Genomic DNA, 19,035 nt, shown 5'->3' with positions numbered 1-19,035 from the left:
CTAAGAAGGGACGGCGAAAAGCAATTACCATCATAAAGACATATCTTCCTTTGAGAGTGACGAGTCATGATACAATGGCAAATGAATCAATTGTCTTCCTATCTGTGAGGCAGCTCCAGTTTAGCATATACTTCAAATATTTCTGAGTGGCGGCATGAGACATGGGCTGCGTTTATCAACTTTCCCCTGTTTAAACGGCTTTCGATAGCCCTTTCGATAGCCCTTTCGAAAGCCCTTTCCGTAGCCCTTTCGAGAGCCCTTTCCAAAGCCCTGACTGCCTGTACTATTAATGTGCCGCTTGTTTTCTAAGAAGGGACGGCGAAAAGCAATTACCATAATAAAGACATATCTTCCTTTGAGAGTGACGAGTCATGATGCAATGCCACATGAATCAATTGTCTTCCTATCTGTGAGGCAGCTCCAGTTTAGCACATACTTCAAATATTTCTGAGTGGCGGCATGCGACTTTGGCTGCGTTTATCAACTCTCCCCTGTTTAAACGGCTTTCGATAGCCCTTTCCAAAGCCCTTTAGAAACGGCTTTCAAAATAGTTGCGTTTATCAACTCTCTTCGCGAACACGATTTTTTTAACTGGCCTGTCACTGCACAGCTGCATTGCGCAATTCGACCAAAGGAGAAGAGGTCATAAGGCGTGCATGAAGTACAAGACTACAAAGCCGTTTCAAAACAGCTTTGCGTTTATCAACTTCCAAAAGGCTTTTACAAACAGGTTTCTGAAAACCTGTTTAGGAAAGCTGTTTGGATCGCCACAAATTTGGGGCTTTCGAAAAGGCTTTCCTAAAGGGCTTTCAAAACAGCTTTGCGTTTATCAACTCGTGAAAATTCCTTGAAAGCTGTTTGGATAACCTGTTTCTGCCGAGAAAGGAGAGTTGATAAACGCACCCTTTCGTAAAAGGCTTTCCTAAAGGGCTTTCAAAACAGCTTTGCGTTTATCAACTCGTAAAAATTCCTTGAAAGCTGTTTGGATAACCTGTTTCTGCCGAGAAAAGGAGTTGATAAACGCAGCCTCAATCTTTATGACGGCGGAACAAGAGGCTCCTCTCTCTATACATAAGGGATCTTTCCAATTCGTAGAATGGAAAATAAACGGTCTGGAACACACGTTTGGTGTTTTTTAAAGCAAAAATTCATTTAAAAGAAAAGTCGGACATAGACTTGGAAACTTGTCAGGAATTACAACTTTGAGGTATAATCTGTTCAATCCTGAGATGTATTGAGCTTGACGGTGGCAGAGTTCTGGCCGCTATACATTTGACGTTTGCACAACGTTACCGTCTTGCTCCTCTACTTTCAGTGGGTCATGTTGATTATTTGGCTCACGGGTCAATAGCGAGGGCTTGCGATATTTGTGTCTTATGGTTGTTTGTTTGTGTGTTTTTGTGTGCTTGTGAGTGTGACAGAAATGAGGTTGTGTGTACAACGTCAGAAGACCACTACGATGACCCGCAAGAAATCTGCAAAATCTGTAATTTCGATAAATGAGTTGTAAGGATTTATGTCTATAATGGAAATAAAGGAGACCTTCAAATGATTTTCAGACTTCTACATTTGAAAGACTACAAATTAGTTATACTGAGTACAGAGTTTTAGAATTTACGGTGATTTGGTTCAGGAATTAGAATGCTGATTCACCCTACGTGGCAACTGCAAACTGTAAATGAAAGACAGCAATATTGAAATGAGTGGAACGGTAACAGTACTTGTAACGCTTCTTATCACTGATTTTGTTTGAATTTGAAGGCTATTAGATGGATGACGGAAACTCAGCGACAGAAGATTCAAAGGAGTCTTGCCTCAACCAGCGCTGTCAGTAGAGGGCAAACATTCTTTGTGCAAGCTGGTGGTATGTCCGCTATGACACTCTTTGATGCACAGCTGGTCGGAATCTCATCACCTGCCATACAGCTTTCATGTATACCACTGTATTTTGATAATGTGAAAAGACATTCGTTGTATTTCATGTAATAGTCCTATTGTCATTACTGTTACGGTTAATCATTTGTGTTGATGTCTCCACCACCCAGTGTCAGTATTTGAACTTCTGATTTTGCACGTTTACAATTCATACAGTCATTTTGCTAAAGATGTACTCATGACAACAAACAACGTGCCCAAATAACTTTTATGGCGAATGTTGTACACTGTAGATGACGCATTAAGATTTGATGTCGATTATGCACAAATTACCTGAGCCTATGGATTGGCACCAATGGTATATGACAACTACTGAGTTGGGATCTAAGGAAGCTGGCATTGCTCCATGGGGAAAAGAAAATGTAATGGTTTGCTCTTCTATACAGAGACAAATCAAAACTCTGTATTCGGTTTCAATGTTTGTGCAATGATGTTGGATATGGTGTAGCCTTTTGCTAAGACCCCCTCGCTGTATGGTGAAGAGAGCCCAGCCGAGAGGGGTTGTCGCGCTCGCATGGGCTCTCTTCGCTCGCCCGTTATAGCCATCTTTCAGGTAGAGGGTCTCAACAGAAGGCTAGATATTGTACTTACTTCCCACGATGCGCAGAATCGCCCCTGGCTTAGAGTCATTACAAGAGCAGATTCAGTTATTGTTGCGATCGCAGGGGTGAAACAATATTAAATGTACTACTACATTTCGCAAATAGGGAAAATGAGTTCAACATTAGGCAAACAAGGCCCAAGAGCTCAACACTAGGCAAACAAATCCCACGATTCTGACACTAGGCAATTTTACAAGGCCTACATATGTGACACTGTGTACAAACGACCCATGCCTTCGACATTGCATCACAGGGCTAAATGCGTAGGTCTCGTGGGTCTTATTTGGTTTTACTGTCGAGCTCATGGGCTGTATGAGTCTGATGTATATCTAGTGAGCTGTGTGACTCATAGGTTGTATAACTCGTGGGCTGCATGATTCGTGGGCGTCAAACTCGTGGCCTGCACCCTTCACTTTAATGTACATAGAGTCATGATGCCAATATAACTGGCTGTTCAGAAATGTTCATTTTAATGCGATCGTTATGTCAGACGTGGAGTAGTGTATGTAGAAAGATTACAGTGATTCATGTTTCTATGCGCAACAATTTTTAATCTGTGTATTTTATGCGTGGATGAAGTTTGCCAATGGTTGCATGCGTTCACCGGTGTTCTTTTTTTTTTAAATCTTTTTTATTGCGGTTCGGAATAGTTTTATGTAATCATTTGAAGGCATACCAAGCTGATCTTTGTAATTATGTATCATGATCTCTATCAATAAACATGTGTGCAATGTGTAGTCGTGATATCATCTTAGTGTGACTTTGCTAAAATTATTTACGTTAGGACGTGAGAAAAATCATTCCTTGTATATTACGTTAAAAAAGAGCGTTATCCACAAAATGTTGATTAAAAATGTATTTCATAACAGTGACGTAGATGTTGTCAATGCTTTTGTGAACTGTGAGCTAGAGACTTGGTGAAAACCTTAGGGGGTACATACCAAGTAATCATTTTGGTATTTTAAATTCATATTATTCTACAGTACTTGACCGTGCATCACAAAACCAACAAAATGCCGCTAGCCCTGATTTAATATGAGGACTCGAAATACATGTAGGTAAAATGGGACAAGCTAGTCAATCCTGAATTGTCATATTTTTTGAAAGTCAGACCATCCCCTTTTCTATGCCTATGATGTCGTTGAACTTTTGCTGGTTTAGTTGATTTGTAGGAGATAAGTAAGAGTTAGCTTACGTAATACCTTCCTGTAACAGAACTCTTTGAAACTTTTTCGTTGTTTCAAACAAGTATTGAGAAAAAGTGGGGCAAGAATCGGGTGTGGCAAGCTGCTGCTTCCCTAAGGCGAATTGTTGCTTCGAAACAGGTGGTAGCTCATTTCTATTTCTGCGGTCGTTGTAGTGCAGCTTGGCATTTTGGAAGATGATAAGACTTTTGATTCAGTAATTTTGCCTCTACATTGTATCCCAGTAGTTGAGATGTCAGCAATACTAAATTATATAGCGAATTGTTTTCCTTGTGTTACAACATGTAAATACGTGTACGTGATGTTACGCCCAATTTAATGGAGAATATTTTGTAAGTCTAGAATGTAAAGGTGGAAAGATTTCTCCAGCAGTCTGCAGTGACATTTGAGCAGGACGGTATTAAAGGTCGCTGGTCGAAAGCTCTGTCGCATGAGCTTGGAAGCAAACTTGTGACAACCACTGGGTGTGTAGAATGACATTTTGTGAGTTTTGTATTGCTTTGGCTGTAAAGCATGAAGTTCTCTATTAATTTGGTTGATGATAAGTGCAGGTTTAGAACATGTTAATGTAATGTATTCTGTGTCAGCAATTTATTTGTGTGAGAGTAAAATGTAGTATCTTGTTGTTTTGCATAATATATATATACATATATATATGTATATGTATATGAAATAAATAGATTGTGTTGAGCACGTACAAGTATATAATATATCAATTGTAGTTTGTTTTCAGAAGTATTTGAAAGCGACTTTTCGAACCAGCACATTGGTAGTAGGCACCTAAGTAATGCTGAAGTAATATGTGATTATAGTACAAGGTAATGTAGGCTTACATAGTAGTTGACTACATGTATTTGATTGGACATAATTATACGAATATATATGTGAATTATATTAACACTAGTTATCTTCATGTCTAATACGATTGTAGTGTGAATTTGTAATATCGTAATTTTTGCTTCATTTAAATCCGCATATATTGACACTCAATGGAAAGATTTGGCATTTAGAGTACACAGATTGGAATGTCCCCAGATTGACAGGACTCATTAGGCGTTTTCACATCAGCCCGATAAAAATCCAAGCTCGAGAAATTTTTCGCGATTGCGAGTTAGCGCGCTATTTTATTTCTTATTCACATCAGCCCGAAGAGAATCAGCCCGAATTTTTGTCGAGCTAATTCGACAGCTGAGTATGTGCAAACAGCATAAGTAATTAAAGTGCCCTCTCAAAAATTCCTCGTGATTTGTATGCAGTGTGCCTCGATCGATCGGGTCACACACGCTAGGCATAATGGGATGCATCGCGCTAATTTCTCGAGTCGTTTTCACATTAGGCGTTTTCACATCAGCCCGATAAAAATCCAAGCTCGAGATATTTTCCAATTTCCCAAGTCAGAATATAGCGCGTTATTTCGAAACATCGGGCTGATGTGAAAACGCCTATCATCAAATAGCGCGCTACTATCCCGCTATTTCAGAAATTTCCCGACTTGGACTCGCCTAATAGGCGTTTTCACATCAGCCCGATGTTTCGAAATAGCGCGCTATTTTCTGACTTGGGAAATTAACCCGATCACGAAATAGCGCGCTATTTGATAATGTGAACACAAATTAGCGCGCTAATTGTATAGCTCTGATCGAGAAAATGTTTTGAATCCAACTCAGGAAATTTCTGAAATAGCGGAATAGTAGCGCGCTATTTGATAATGTGAAAACGACTTGAGAAATTAGCGCGATGCATCCCATCATGCCAAGCGTGTGTGACCAGATCGATCGAGGCAAACTGCACACAAATCATGAGAAATTTTTGAAAGTGCCCACATAACTGATGCTGTTTGCACAAGCTCACCTGTCGAATTAGCTAGAAAAAAAATCGGGCTAATTCTATTTGGATTGATGTGAATAAGAAATGAAATAGCGTGCTAATTCGCAATCGCGAAAAACATCTCGAGCTTGGATTTTTTGACTGATGTGAAAACGCCTAATCGTGAGTGCTGCATTGTGTATGCGAATTTTTGATTAACAGTGTTATCAGAGGATAACAAGGAGGGAGCTACAGGGAAACAAATTGGAGGATATGCATGTCATGACGAGGTGACAATAGGCGTTTTCACATCAGCCCGATGTTTCGAAATAGCGCGCTATTTTCTGACATGGGAAGTTAAAAGATATCTCGAGCTTGGATTTTTTAGGGTTGATGTGAAAACGCCCGATGTTCTCGGGAAGTACATTCAATGTATTCGTTAGTCCCTGTGAATTGAGGATGGTATGCAGAGACGGAATGTTAATGAACAGCTCGTATCAGCTGAGGAATGCATTATTTCACAGTTAACGGGATGTGAAAGGAATTGGTCGAGTTAATTTTATTGTATTGCTAAAAATTCAGATATGCAAATGACTTGCTGTTGTTGCTGCTGTTGTTGTTTTTAATTTGATGAGGGGTCACATATGTGAAAATGCTGGGACTCTGGTATAATTTGTCAACCATACGTTGTTGATACAGTTGAACCTCTCGTATCCGGACAAGTCGGGACCGGGGCTCATCCGGATAAGGGATTTGGCCGGATACGGGAGACTCAATGCTTTATACATGTACATACATACACATGTACTGATGTAGCCCATTGTAGTACCACATGTAGTAATGTGTATACTGCGACCTTTTCATTGTTACATTTGGGGATGTTTCGGGATGTTGAAATGTCTGAAGGTAAGCAATTTGGAAGGAAATTTGATGCAATGTATGTTAATCATATTGGAAGTAATATGTAATTCATGTGTGTTTGGGTAGGAGTTCTCAAGGAGTTGGGAATCCCCCTTTCTTCCCGTAATTATAAAAAAAAAAAATCACGGCGAGATTGCGTCCGGATAATAGAGAGATCCGGATAAAGGGAGGCCGGATAATAGAGGTTCAACTGTATCACATTTCAAGGATATGGATCAACTTTCAAAACCAGTAATATATTTCATATTTCATATTCATTTCATTTCCGGCCAAAGCATATAATATGACCGTTTCATATAAACAAATTATGTACAATGTAACTTTTACATTTCCAAATGAAATTTAGATACACGTCATTTGTTTACATGAATCAATAAACACACTAGTTGAAGAAATACATGGACAAAATGTGACTGAATCATAAGAAAGAAAAGGTCGGAAATGGAGGGGACTGTTGAAAAGCCAAGCTTGTAGAATGCAGTCCCTTCGTGAGTCATGAAAATTATAGTAATAATTCAACGAGACAATTTGACATAGTCCTCGGGAAACAGAATAGGATGAACAGGTGAATAACTGAAGTTATTACATTTCGGTAAAAACTGAACACTAATCATATATAAAGCGTTATTACGGTATCTTTGTTATCTGATATATAAAGTGTACATGCATTTTGCAAATGTTATGTCATATGTGTAAAGATCCAATTTATCCGCTTAAGACATATATTGTATATATAATTAATTTACTTGTTGTTGATTGCATAAACTAAGTTTGTTACTGAATTTGCATCACTTCGCCTCTCCAAACTTGGCGAAGTCAAGAGAGGAATTGTTTGTAAGAATAAAGTGTACTCCAATAGGCAGCTCTCAAAAGAGGTTGTGGTACACGCTGTGAAACAAAGAAAAAATGTGTGTTTTTCTTTTGATGTTTGGCCGGAGCGTTTTTAGTCCCTGGTAAGCTATTCAATTCATTTGGCGTTATGGAGTTAATCCTGTCAGTCTATTGGTATTTGTAGAGTTTAGAAAAAGAGACAATGTAAATCTGAAAGGTCTGTAAACTAAGAAAGACTGATGTTGACTCTATCTGTTGAACCTTAAAATAAGAAAAGTATTTTTTTGGTGGTTCAAATTCATTTGACACTGTTTGTTTCATGTCGATTAGTAAGATTTCTCTTGTGATGGAATAGCACAGACACGATAGCCGGGATATCGCCATATGACTTTTTGAAATTAGGAGAAAACAGTTGTAGAATGTACCTAAGTCTTAAACAGTCTTTTTGATTATTCTACAGCCAAATTGGATTAAGTTTGTAAAAAGATGATCGCTTTCCTTTTCTACTTTCACAGTATATGATCATAATGCAGCAGATGTGATGTCCTTAATTTCAGGAGCAGTGAAATTAAAGTGGGGAGTCCTTTATTGCTCTTTGACCCCCTCCCATCTGATCACGTTAGTTAACACATTATTTTGAATCTACTCTGATCTTGTTTTTAAGTTCGTTTGGCGGGTATTCAGATATCCACTATCAATTTAAGATTATCAGTCATAAGACTTATCATAAGTCTTTAAATCGTTTTTGCCATTGATTTGTTGTATACAACTTTCCAAAGCTATGCTGATGATATGCGGTGCGGTTTTCTATTTGCCTTTTTTTTTTGAGGGGGGAGCGTCGTCTTTCTTTCTTTCTTTCTTTCTTTTTTAGAATGTGTTAATATCATCTGCAATTCCCTTTCCTAGTCCAGAATGATCCGTTTCAAAATCAACTCATGACTCCTTTTCAACCCCGTTCTTTGCTGCAAGAAGGCGACCTTATGAAGCTCTTTGTAGGGTTTTAATTCTCCCATAAAGAGTTTGACGTGTTTTAGTAATTGTATATTCATACTTCTGTCTACTCATACGTGGTTACATACTTATTAACAATGCTTATGAGGACAAAGCACATTACAACCTCAGCTTTCCCTTAGTTTACGGCATTACCCAGAAAAAAAAGCATATACAACTGTACTTTATATTTTCATAAATTTATTGTATTTATGTTTTATTTCGATGTATTGAAAACATTTTTCTTTATAAAGAATGTTCTTTTCTCGTACTATATTTAAAGAGTTTGTTTGCAAAAACCGATAAATCCATTTTTCAAGATTTTGAAGTGCGGTCTCTGTCATAAAGTACAAAATAATACCTTTTAAATGATATATTGGTCACTACATAATAAGGTACATTTTTAAAGTTATGGTCAAAAGAAGCAAAAAATTTCTTATTATTCTCTTTATTCTTCTTGACCTTTAATCGCAAATATCTCCATTTGATAGATATGGACTTATCGGTTTTTGCAAACAAACTCTTCATCTGTACATTGATTTCTTTTTTCTTTTCTTTTTTTTTAAATGAAGTGAAATAAATGGGAATGGATATCTGAGAGGAAAAAAAATCCGTTGTCGCTTCATATTGATGTTTAAACTCTATTTTGCTTGTTCAGAATTGCGCCATGTTAAACGGGGGACCTCAGGCTAATTCTTGGCCTCTTACGTTTGACTAACTATATGAAATAGTCAAACTGAGAATAGGATTTCAAAATTTATAGTGATTGGGATGAGGAATAAGAACGTTTTCAAAATTAATAACGAATTGCAATGAACAAAGATGATGACATGGTAGCCTCACTATAAGAGTGCATGAGCTGGGGCTCATGGAAGCAGAACAAAAGAAGAAGGCATGCATAGCTTCTTCACAGGTGAACTTGTTGAGCTAGCAATATTGTACTGGAATTACACTGCTATATTTCCGATATATGTGAGGCTCTGATGCCATCAAAACTGTGCAGTGTGATTTTTAAGATTTTCGGTTAATTGGTTTCTCTGTTCAAGGACCACAATAAATTCCACGAATCTACACATGATGCTGTTAATTCATTTCTGCACTACATGATATGAAATTATGAAAATAGTCCGGAATGCCCCTTAAGTTTTCATAGAGTCCTGTAAAAGGGAAAACCCAACGTTAAATGGTGTATCTAATCACGCGTATCATTGCTGAGGTTAAAGGTTGACTTGCATGGGCATGTATCTTTTTTTTTTTTTAATCTTCTAATTAGTTTCATTTATAATATCGGCCATAACGGCATTCTGCTCTTCTTTAATCATGTGACCGTGCATCACAAAACCAAAGAAACGTCGCAAGTCCTGATTTTACGTAATGATTGAAAATAGGTAAATTGGTCCTTATCTTCAATTTTTCTTCTTCTACATCGCTATCCAATTTCTTATAAAAGCAAAGAGAAAATGTATTCTTGGCAGGTTTTTTTAACACTTTTTTTCTTAGAAAAGCGTGATAAGATAATGTCTTTATGAAGATTCTTTTTCATTTCTTGAAAATGCACTTTCTCCAGTTTTAACTCATAGCTTCTAAAAAAAGTATGAAGCTATAAAGCTTTGAAAATTAGTAGTAATAAATAGAATGTGTTAATAGGACATGCTAAATTTCAAACTTATTTGAAATTACTTTTCTCACTTTTTGTCTGCAGATTGACAGCTTGTTTGTTGGCTCATTCACTGTACTTTAACCCCTTCACTTTAGGTGTTCTTTTCTCGGCATACACTTTAGGTGAGGAAAGATCAGTTGCATCAGGTTACACATCACTCTCACGTTTACCGTCTGCTCTTTCAGAGTCTGACATTAACGAAAAAAAATCATATCTGACAGACTTTTGTTAGTTTTGTGATAGAGGGTCACATGACTGCTTTCATTGATTGATCAGACAGCAGAAAAAAAATAAAGTAACTGTGGGATACAATTTAGACAGGAAGAAAGGAAGCTGATGACAAGGGAATTTCACTGTCAGTGCATTTTTTATTTATGATAAATCATCATTATAACATATCATAATCCTATACATTACACAGATTATCTTTTCTATACATTCAAATGAATTGTGTAGCGAACTGCAGCCTGTTACGTTAGTGACGATAATATGACAGCATTACCATGCAGTATTTCTACATCAAGAATTGTGTTTCACAGTCATTAGATCCAAACACTATAAACTTTGAGGTTTTGAAGCATCATATTGATACCTTAGTTTTTGGATTTTATGTCATATTGAGCGCGCGCATGTGTGAGTGTGCATGTGTGTTTCACCTGTACCTTCAAATTGTTCTTGATGAACAGTAAAACAACCGCCAAATAAAGAGAAACAACAAAAACAAAAACAGCTAAAACAGAAACAACAACTCTAGAAACCACCTTAATTCAACAAGTCATATAACAAACTAGTTTTAGGTATTACAAGACGCGCATAATTTGGTGTGAGGCTATAAATTGATTAATATTGGATTGTTACTTGTGTTTTGAATTTAGATGTGAAATACAAATAGTTTGAAGTAATTAATTAAGTATGTAATCAAGGGGCATATACATATCAGATAATGGAAATCAGTTCTGAGCAATGTATGCAATAATACACATTGTGTTCTTGTTTTCAAAATAGTCAAGTAATACTATGTGTCACTATACTACCGCTATACTATGTATTGATTTATTTAAAATCAGTCATATATATTATATATGTATATACATATATATTATATATATATATATATATATATATATATATATATATACCGGGTGTCCCAAAAAAAGCGGAACGGTGGATTTTCAGTACCTTGCGGTCTAAAAGTTATATATATTTTGACATCATTAGAACGAGCATCTTCAGCAGAAGACTATGATACCAAAATCATCAAATTTGGTTCAGTACTTTTTATTCTACGCCAATTTCTGAAAATGCAGTCATTGCCAAATTTCGCCGGATTTTTGCGACTTATGACATAATAATTTGAGTACGACACGCGATCCATACGGTGAATATTGTGTAAGCTCGGTGATCCATGTCAACAAAAGATACAGCTTTCACATTAGGCACGGGCCAGGAAAAAACCGTGTGTGTATGTGTCTGTGTGTGTGTGTGCGCGCTCCCAATATGAAAGCGTTATCTTTTGTTGACATGGATCAACGAGCTTACACAATTCACCGTATGGAACGCGTGTCGTGCCCAAATTATTATCTCAGAAGTCGCAAAAAATTGAAAATGACTGCATTTACAGAAATTGGCGTAGAATAAAAAGTACTGAACCAAATTTAATGATTTTGGTATCATGGTCTTCTGCGGAAGATGCTCTTTCTAATAATGTCAAAAAATATATCACTTTCAGAACGCAAGGTACTGAAAATCCACCGTTCCGCTTTTTTTGGGACACCCGGTATATATATATATATATATATGTGAAGAGTTTGTTCGCAAAAACCAGTAGGTCAATTTTTGAAGATTTTGAAGTACGGTCTCTGACAAAATAATACCTATTAAATGATATATTGGTCACTACAAAGGTACATTTTTTAAGTAATGGTCAGAAAAAGCAAAATTTTTCTTATTATTCTTTTTATTTTTCTTCATCTTTAATCGCAAATATCTCCATTTGGCAAATATGGACTTATCGGTTTTTGCAAACTGTTCATATATATATACATATATATATATATATATATATATATATATACATATATATATATATATATATATATATATATATGTGTGTGTGTGTGTGTGTGTGTGTGTGTGTATGTGTGTGTGTGTGTAACCTGTAAATTAAAGTCGGACAATTATTGAATCGGGAATAAGTATTGTGAGAAATGGTCTTGTTTATTTTCTCTTGATCATACTAACATTACTGGTAGGCCTACTCATATAAGGGAACAACAACATTATACGCATGTAACTGTAGGTGTGAATACATAATGCTGGAGAAATAAGTATAATAATAAGTCTTATTCCTTATGCCTGATAGGGTTAAGTGGTATTCACTATTTTAAAAACATTGTATTCCTTTTTCTCATTATGTTGATGCACGCTGTCACGCGAGTTTGTCTTGTAGTAATATAATGGAGTTATAAAGGGTGAGTACACTTCTGGTCGAGGTGAGAATAATTACCTTTTAACTTTTTATTCAAAAACTACTCTATGAGATGTCAAAGAGCACGCAATTCTAATGGGTATCAAAAGTTTAATTGATAAAATCGGTTTTGAAATGGCTGAGATATCAAAAAACAAGGTGAAACAAAGAAATCCTACTGAAAGGCGTGGCCTGTAGTCTTTAAGTTATTATCACTTTTTTGGATATCTCATCCATTTGAAAACCAATTTTCATCAAATAAACGTTGACTCCTTCTTACAATTGCATGCTCTTTGATCATAAGAGGTTTCTCATTATCTCACTTAAGAATGTAAAGAACATAAATCCCCACCTCAACCAGTATTGTACAGCCCCTTTAAGGATGTCCGGATGGCTATGCATACATACATACTGTATATTATATATATATATATATATATATATATATATATATATATATATATTTAAATATATATATGAGTATATGAATATAAGAACGACCCAAGTCCATGGAAGATCACTTCGAGTAAACTAAAAAAAAACTTCATATCTTTTTTATTTGTCTAATAATATGCTATTTAACTGTGATGGGAAGGCAACATTGTATATACAAATTAGAACATATATTATTATGACAATTAACATTTACATTAATTGTGGAGAGGCCATTTTGTGTGGTGGATTTGGGTCGTTCTTTGATTCATATAGACTTGGGTCGTTCTTTGATTCATATACATGATATTCTGCTATAGAGATGGGAGAAGGATGAGAGAGGGCGCTATTATATGAATGTAAGAATGACCTAAGTCCTTCATTCTTACATTAATATAAGATTTAACTCATTCATTTCAGGCACTTCCGAGGGTAATTAGGATTTATCATTTACACATAAGATGAGTCCATGCATAAGCAACAATTTTCCATGTCAAACTGAATTTGGCCAAAAATTGGACTTGGGTCGTTCTTATATTCATATACTCATATATATATATATATATATATATATATATATATATATATAGATATATATATATATATATATTTAATTAATTACATATTATGTTTATATTATACATACATTATGTATATATATATATATATATATATATATATATATAAAGTGAAATAAAGGGGTCAGAGAAAGGCATACAAAAGACACACATTTCTTTAAAATATTTGTCTTCAAGTTTCTCTCAGGTATGGAAAATATGCTTACAGACTGAGCATTGCCACAACTTTTGATCAGTGTTTCAATCATGGTATACCTCGTACTAGAAGTATGGGTGTATTCTTTCCACGTTTTTTTTCAGTTGTTATCGGTACGGAAAGGCATATAGCTCCATTGCTTGTTTGTTTGTTTTTATTTCCGTCTCCATATAAAAGTACACACATTACAAGTTGCATAATACATTGCATATACGTACAGAAGGAACGGGGGATTGCCTGTTCAGTCATATTTTCAAAATATGTCTGTTCTTCCCCAGGGTCCCGAATTTACAATACAATACAATACAAGAATATTACACTGCATATACAAAACATAAAAAAATAATGAAAATTATATACCGAACTGGTACACTGCGAGTCAACAATAATCAGAGATAGGTAGAGAAAATCAGAGCAAGGAAAAGAAAAAAAGGAGGAAAACAAACTTGCAAAAGAAAAGGTAAGACTCATATACCCCCCTCCCCCCCCAAAAAAAAAAAAAAAGAAAAGAAATGGCTGTTACATTTGGTACTCCATTGAGTCCTTGTTTGTTACCATAATGCAGCTCTATCTAGATAATCAGATAACAACATTTGAAAAGATGTCAAAGTTGTTGCGTTACGAATTTCATTCGGCTATTGATTACACATTGATATTCCCCTGTAAAAGAAAGTTCTTTTACAGTTATTAGAATTTGGCTTTGGAAGATTCAAATTCTGATTTGAACGAAGTGAACAATTAAGAAATCTTCTAGAAATATTATCAGACATATATTATTAAGGGAGAAATTTCTGCAATATCTTATAAATCATCTATTCATATCTTTTTATATTAAAGTGGGAGAAACTCTCGGGTTAGAATTCCAACGCGCAAAGGCCTTTCTTAGATTTTTTTGAAGTCATCCATTACTTGACTTCCATCTTTAAATGTCCTTCCATTCTGGCCCATGTTGTTCTCTTCTTTATGACATCCCTTCAAACGCTTTTTGCTTTCTACTCGTTTTAATCAATATCTTTCATCCGGTGACTTTTTGCCATCGTCCTGGACTTCGTCCCCTCTTCCCCTTGATTGTTTGTAGTGGGGGTTGCTGTGGTATAGTGGATTATGACTTCAGACTCCCGATCGGATGTCTCGAGTTCGAATCCCTCTCAGTGCTTACGTCCTTGGACAAGATTTTTTTACTCACCACGTCCCTCTCGACCCAGGTATATAAATGGTACCTTGCAACGCTAGGGTAACAATAATGGAAGAGCTCTCTGGTAGAGCATGGCAGCCCTGAAGAGGCTACCCTGGGTAAAGAAGACATTATTATTATTGATTCATCACTTTTGCTACTTGTCCCTAATCTCAAAATAACTTGGCGAATATTGCTGTGACCACTGGCCTGGGCTATTTCTCATCTGATGTTAAGCTCGATCTCTTGCTCATATTTTTCCTCTCTCTGGTACACGTCATCTCGCCATTCTTGGTCCTCGGCAGAGAAACTACCTGCTGGAACAGATTTCGATAAACTATGCTTGTTTCAAGTTCCCGTGGACCTTGTAATCCTTCTTGGCTAAAAACTTGGCCTGTTCCATGACCTCTCATTATAGGCCTACTGGGCTGCTGTTCTGCTCGCACAGCGTCTCTGCATTTCGGAATTTAGAACAGAAAACAAAAGAACAAAAACAGATTAAAATATTACCATATAACTGAAGACTTGAAATGCAATACTAAGGAAACAGATATAGCCATAGTCATATTTTCAGATATCAGAGGAAACAGATATAGCATTCAGTAATATTTTTTTTCAGATATCAGAAAGGAACTTGATTGCGATATAACTATTATGCGACAAATTGTATATATTATCTTCAAAAAATATATACAAGTATATATTCATAATATATATATATATGTATAAGAAGTGATATAGAATTCTGAAAACATTGTATGTGTGTGTGTGTGTGTGTGTGTGCGTTTGTGTGGCATAGACCTATATATAATGTACTTAGTAGATGTATTGAAGAGGAGGTACAGATAGTAAAAGCCTAAACAAATATACGATGCTGCCTTGACTCCATAGATAATACACAAGAAAATGACACCGCAGAGAAATGATGTATTGTTTACGTGGATGTATAGCACGTAATTAATGTTGTCCTTGTTAACTTCTTCTATTCTCTCTCGCTCGCTCTCTCTCTCTCTCTCTCTCTCTCTCTCTATGGACCAGGTGTGATTTTCCACATTTTGTACAGAGAAATAAGGTGAAAAGTCAGTGTTCGTCATTTAGCCTGCGAAATTAATGTTCCCTTCGTTTCAGCATGATAGAATTTTATTATGACTAACTGAAAGCTTTTTTGATAAAAAGTGTCATTATATATATTTTTTTTTCTAATGTTGGTATACACTGAACTCCCGTTATAATGAACACGGTAATGAAAAAAAAATCGGTAATAATGAAGAAAAATGCTGGCCCTAACTTTATCTGTAATATGTTTTTTAATTGTTTATTCGTTCGGTTATAACAAGATTTCGATATCATAAGAGAAGAAAACTGCCGGTCCTGGCGACTTCCTTATAACGTGTGTCCACTGCATTCCAAGACGACCAATCATGGTTTTATTTTTGTTACAAAATTTAGTTGTCAAAATATTTTGTCTAAATATGATTACATTATTTTGGACAATTGTCATTGCTACTTATTACAATAAAAAATATGTGGCTGGAAATAAATATGACAACATTAAATAAATACAACCAATATGACCTACATTTCATGAAGATGGAAAATCAAATTCAATGCAACTGACAATTGTCTTTGCAAATCAGAGATGAATGAAGGAGAAGATAGGAAATCACAGTAATATACAGGGTGCCAATAAAGTCATAATATTTGATACTACCATTTCTTTATGCGTTTTTTTATTGTATAGCAAATACATGGCTATCAAAATGGGCAAAAAAAAAATGCTCACACAGCATTTCCTGTAATCGGAGTTTAATTTTGCAGGAACCTGCAGTCTTTAAAGCTGAGACTTTTGTTCTGTCCTTCCGTTATTCTGTCAATAGTATATCTTAATAAATTATGCTTTATCTCAGTTGTGATACTCTACGAACGAATGAAGTAACGGCTTTATGAGCATATCTATATTGATCATTTCGATTAGAAATGACTAAGCGTTGAAACTACAGGGAGATTTAAAAAAAATACTGTAACAATCTTTATACATCGCTGTGTAGCCCACTTGCAAGTGAATGTTTCATTGGATTGTGCCCTCTTACTGATATATTCTCCAAACGACTGCAATAACCTTATAGATTAAATTAAATTATGATGTATGTATGTATGTATGTAGGAAAGTATAATATAACATACATTATATATATATATATATATATATATATATATATATATATATATAATATAGAATATGCATAAAACAAAGAATGATATATATTGTATGTGTATATATTTGGTAAATATAGAGTCTACATATTTCTAATTATGTATTATTTTGTCTGGAATGACTAGGGCAACTACACAATAGGTGAGATTAAAGAAGAATACTTTAACCATGTAAACAATGCTTACCTGTATGCCAAATTAGATGTCGCCGAGTAACTCGCTTAACGACTTCTCATTGATGGTTATGTCCTCTGTCTGTAACATAATGAGCCAAATGGCAAAAATTAACCAATTCTTTATTCGAATCGATTATCATTGCTTGAGCAAAATAAAAGAAAAAAAACTACAAAGTAAGATAACGTACAACAATGGTTTTGTATGTTCTTGCTGATTAGGAAAGAAGGCAAAGCTAGTTGCAGGAAATTCTCGTTTCAACTGGATTGCAATATGAATTGAGTGATGGAAGGCAAATTCTACATGATTACTATTTTATCGATTATGAAGATATAGTAAGAAAATACATATCGGGCTAATAATTCTACGAGTATCTCAATATTCTTGATACCGAAACGTCAGGTAAAAAAAAAAAGTGGATATGATTTCAGTTTCAATCTGTCCCGACGGACAAACATTGAAAATATTGCCTTCAAAAAGACTCGATAGAAAACTATGTCACTGTTAGACTACAATCTGTCGATATTGATTGCGTTTTGTTTTGACCACATTTTTTTTTCTGTGAATTAGATTTGAAACTATAGCAAATAAAAGCAATGTTTACGCACCGACTATTTCATTCTATCGCAATACATCAATCATCTCCACCAACACTATCATTTATTTTTGTATCACTTTTTTTGTTGACCCTGTTGTCATCAAAGTTTTAATTTACCATATCTTTATTAGCATCTATAGAATATAATATAACCTAATGCGTTCAGGTCTTTCCCCCATTCTGCTCAATAAACCTAATCGTTCATCTGCATTTTTTTTTCAAATTCGGTAACGTAATATAATCATATTTTGTTAATAGAGTTAAAATACAAGTTTGTTCCTTTTCTTCGAGTCAAAAACATTGAATCTGAATAGTGATGACTTTTGTGACATTACTGAAAAGAATTTTGATTTATGTTTGAAATTTCCTTGAAAAAAATATGTGAAGAAAAAAACACAAACATAATCATGTGCAGTAAATGATGGTATAGTCATGTATATATACATGTGCTATATCTGATACTTACTTTCCAGCGTCTGTCTTTTGAAGCAATTGTCGTCAAAAATATTCTAGGTACTTTACGAAAGTTCAAGGTGGCACGTTCCAGATGAGGTAAACAACACAGAAAGTTAGCTAAGTGTGTTGCTACAAGTGGTTCTGAAATGCAATCTCTGTAAAACCTCATATCAAGTTCGCGGATCTGCAGAAGAAAAAATAAAAATAGATTTTTAAGATGCTAATCTACGAAAACAAATGAGACAAGAAAAAAAAAAACCCGAAGCATGATAAGAGACAAGGCCCCCCCCCCAAAAAAAAAAAAATGGTTTGTTCCTTTGACCAACAAAAAATCATGGATATTTCCGGTGTTTCGACTGTGTGTTTGTGGGTGTGTGTGCGTCTTTTTTTTTTACTCTTTCAAGCTTATTTTTATTCCATTAATTTCATCTTCTACGAATTTTTGAACGATTGTGAGCCCAAAATTATCAATTTTTAAAGAGTCTATTTATGTTTCATCACATCGGCCCGTCGTAAATCGTGTTGTACTATATAGCGTATTAAAGCCGCGCGGAACGGCAGGCTAAGTTGAGCATGCACTCCTATAAAGCTATAGCTTTTTGTCGCACGTGCGTGCACGCACATGAGCAAAAAAAAGATATGGATGAGCAAACAAAAACAAATGGATTATGCATAGACAAATGTCAAACGTATACCTGACTGGTTGATGCTGAGGATGCTGCTACTGAGAAGAAACCTTCGGGCAAGCAGGGACATTCAAGAAGGAATCTCAAAAGGCGTGGCATGGAACAAACCC

Source organism: Diadema antillarum, unplaced genomic scaffold (assembly GCF_040938485.1).
Source record: "Diadema antillarum isolate AM-2024a unplaced genomic scaffold, OU_Dant_1.0 seq00000791_RagTag, whole genome shotgun sequence".
NCBI classification, from domain to species: domain Eukaryota; kingdom Metazoa; phylum Echinodermata; class Echinoidea; order Diadematoida; family Diadematidae; genus Diadema; species Diadema antillarum.
This window is presented reverse-complemented; position numbering follows the sequence as displayed.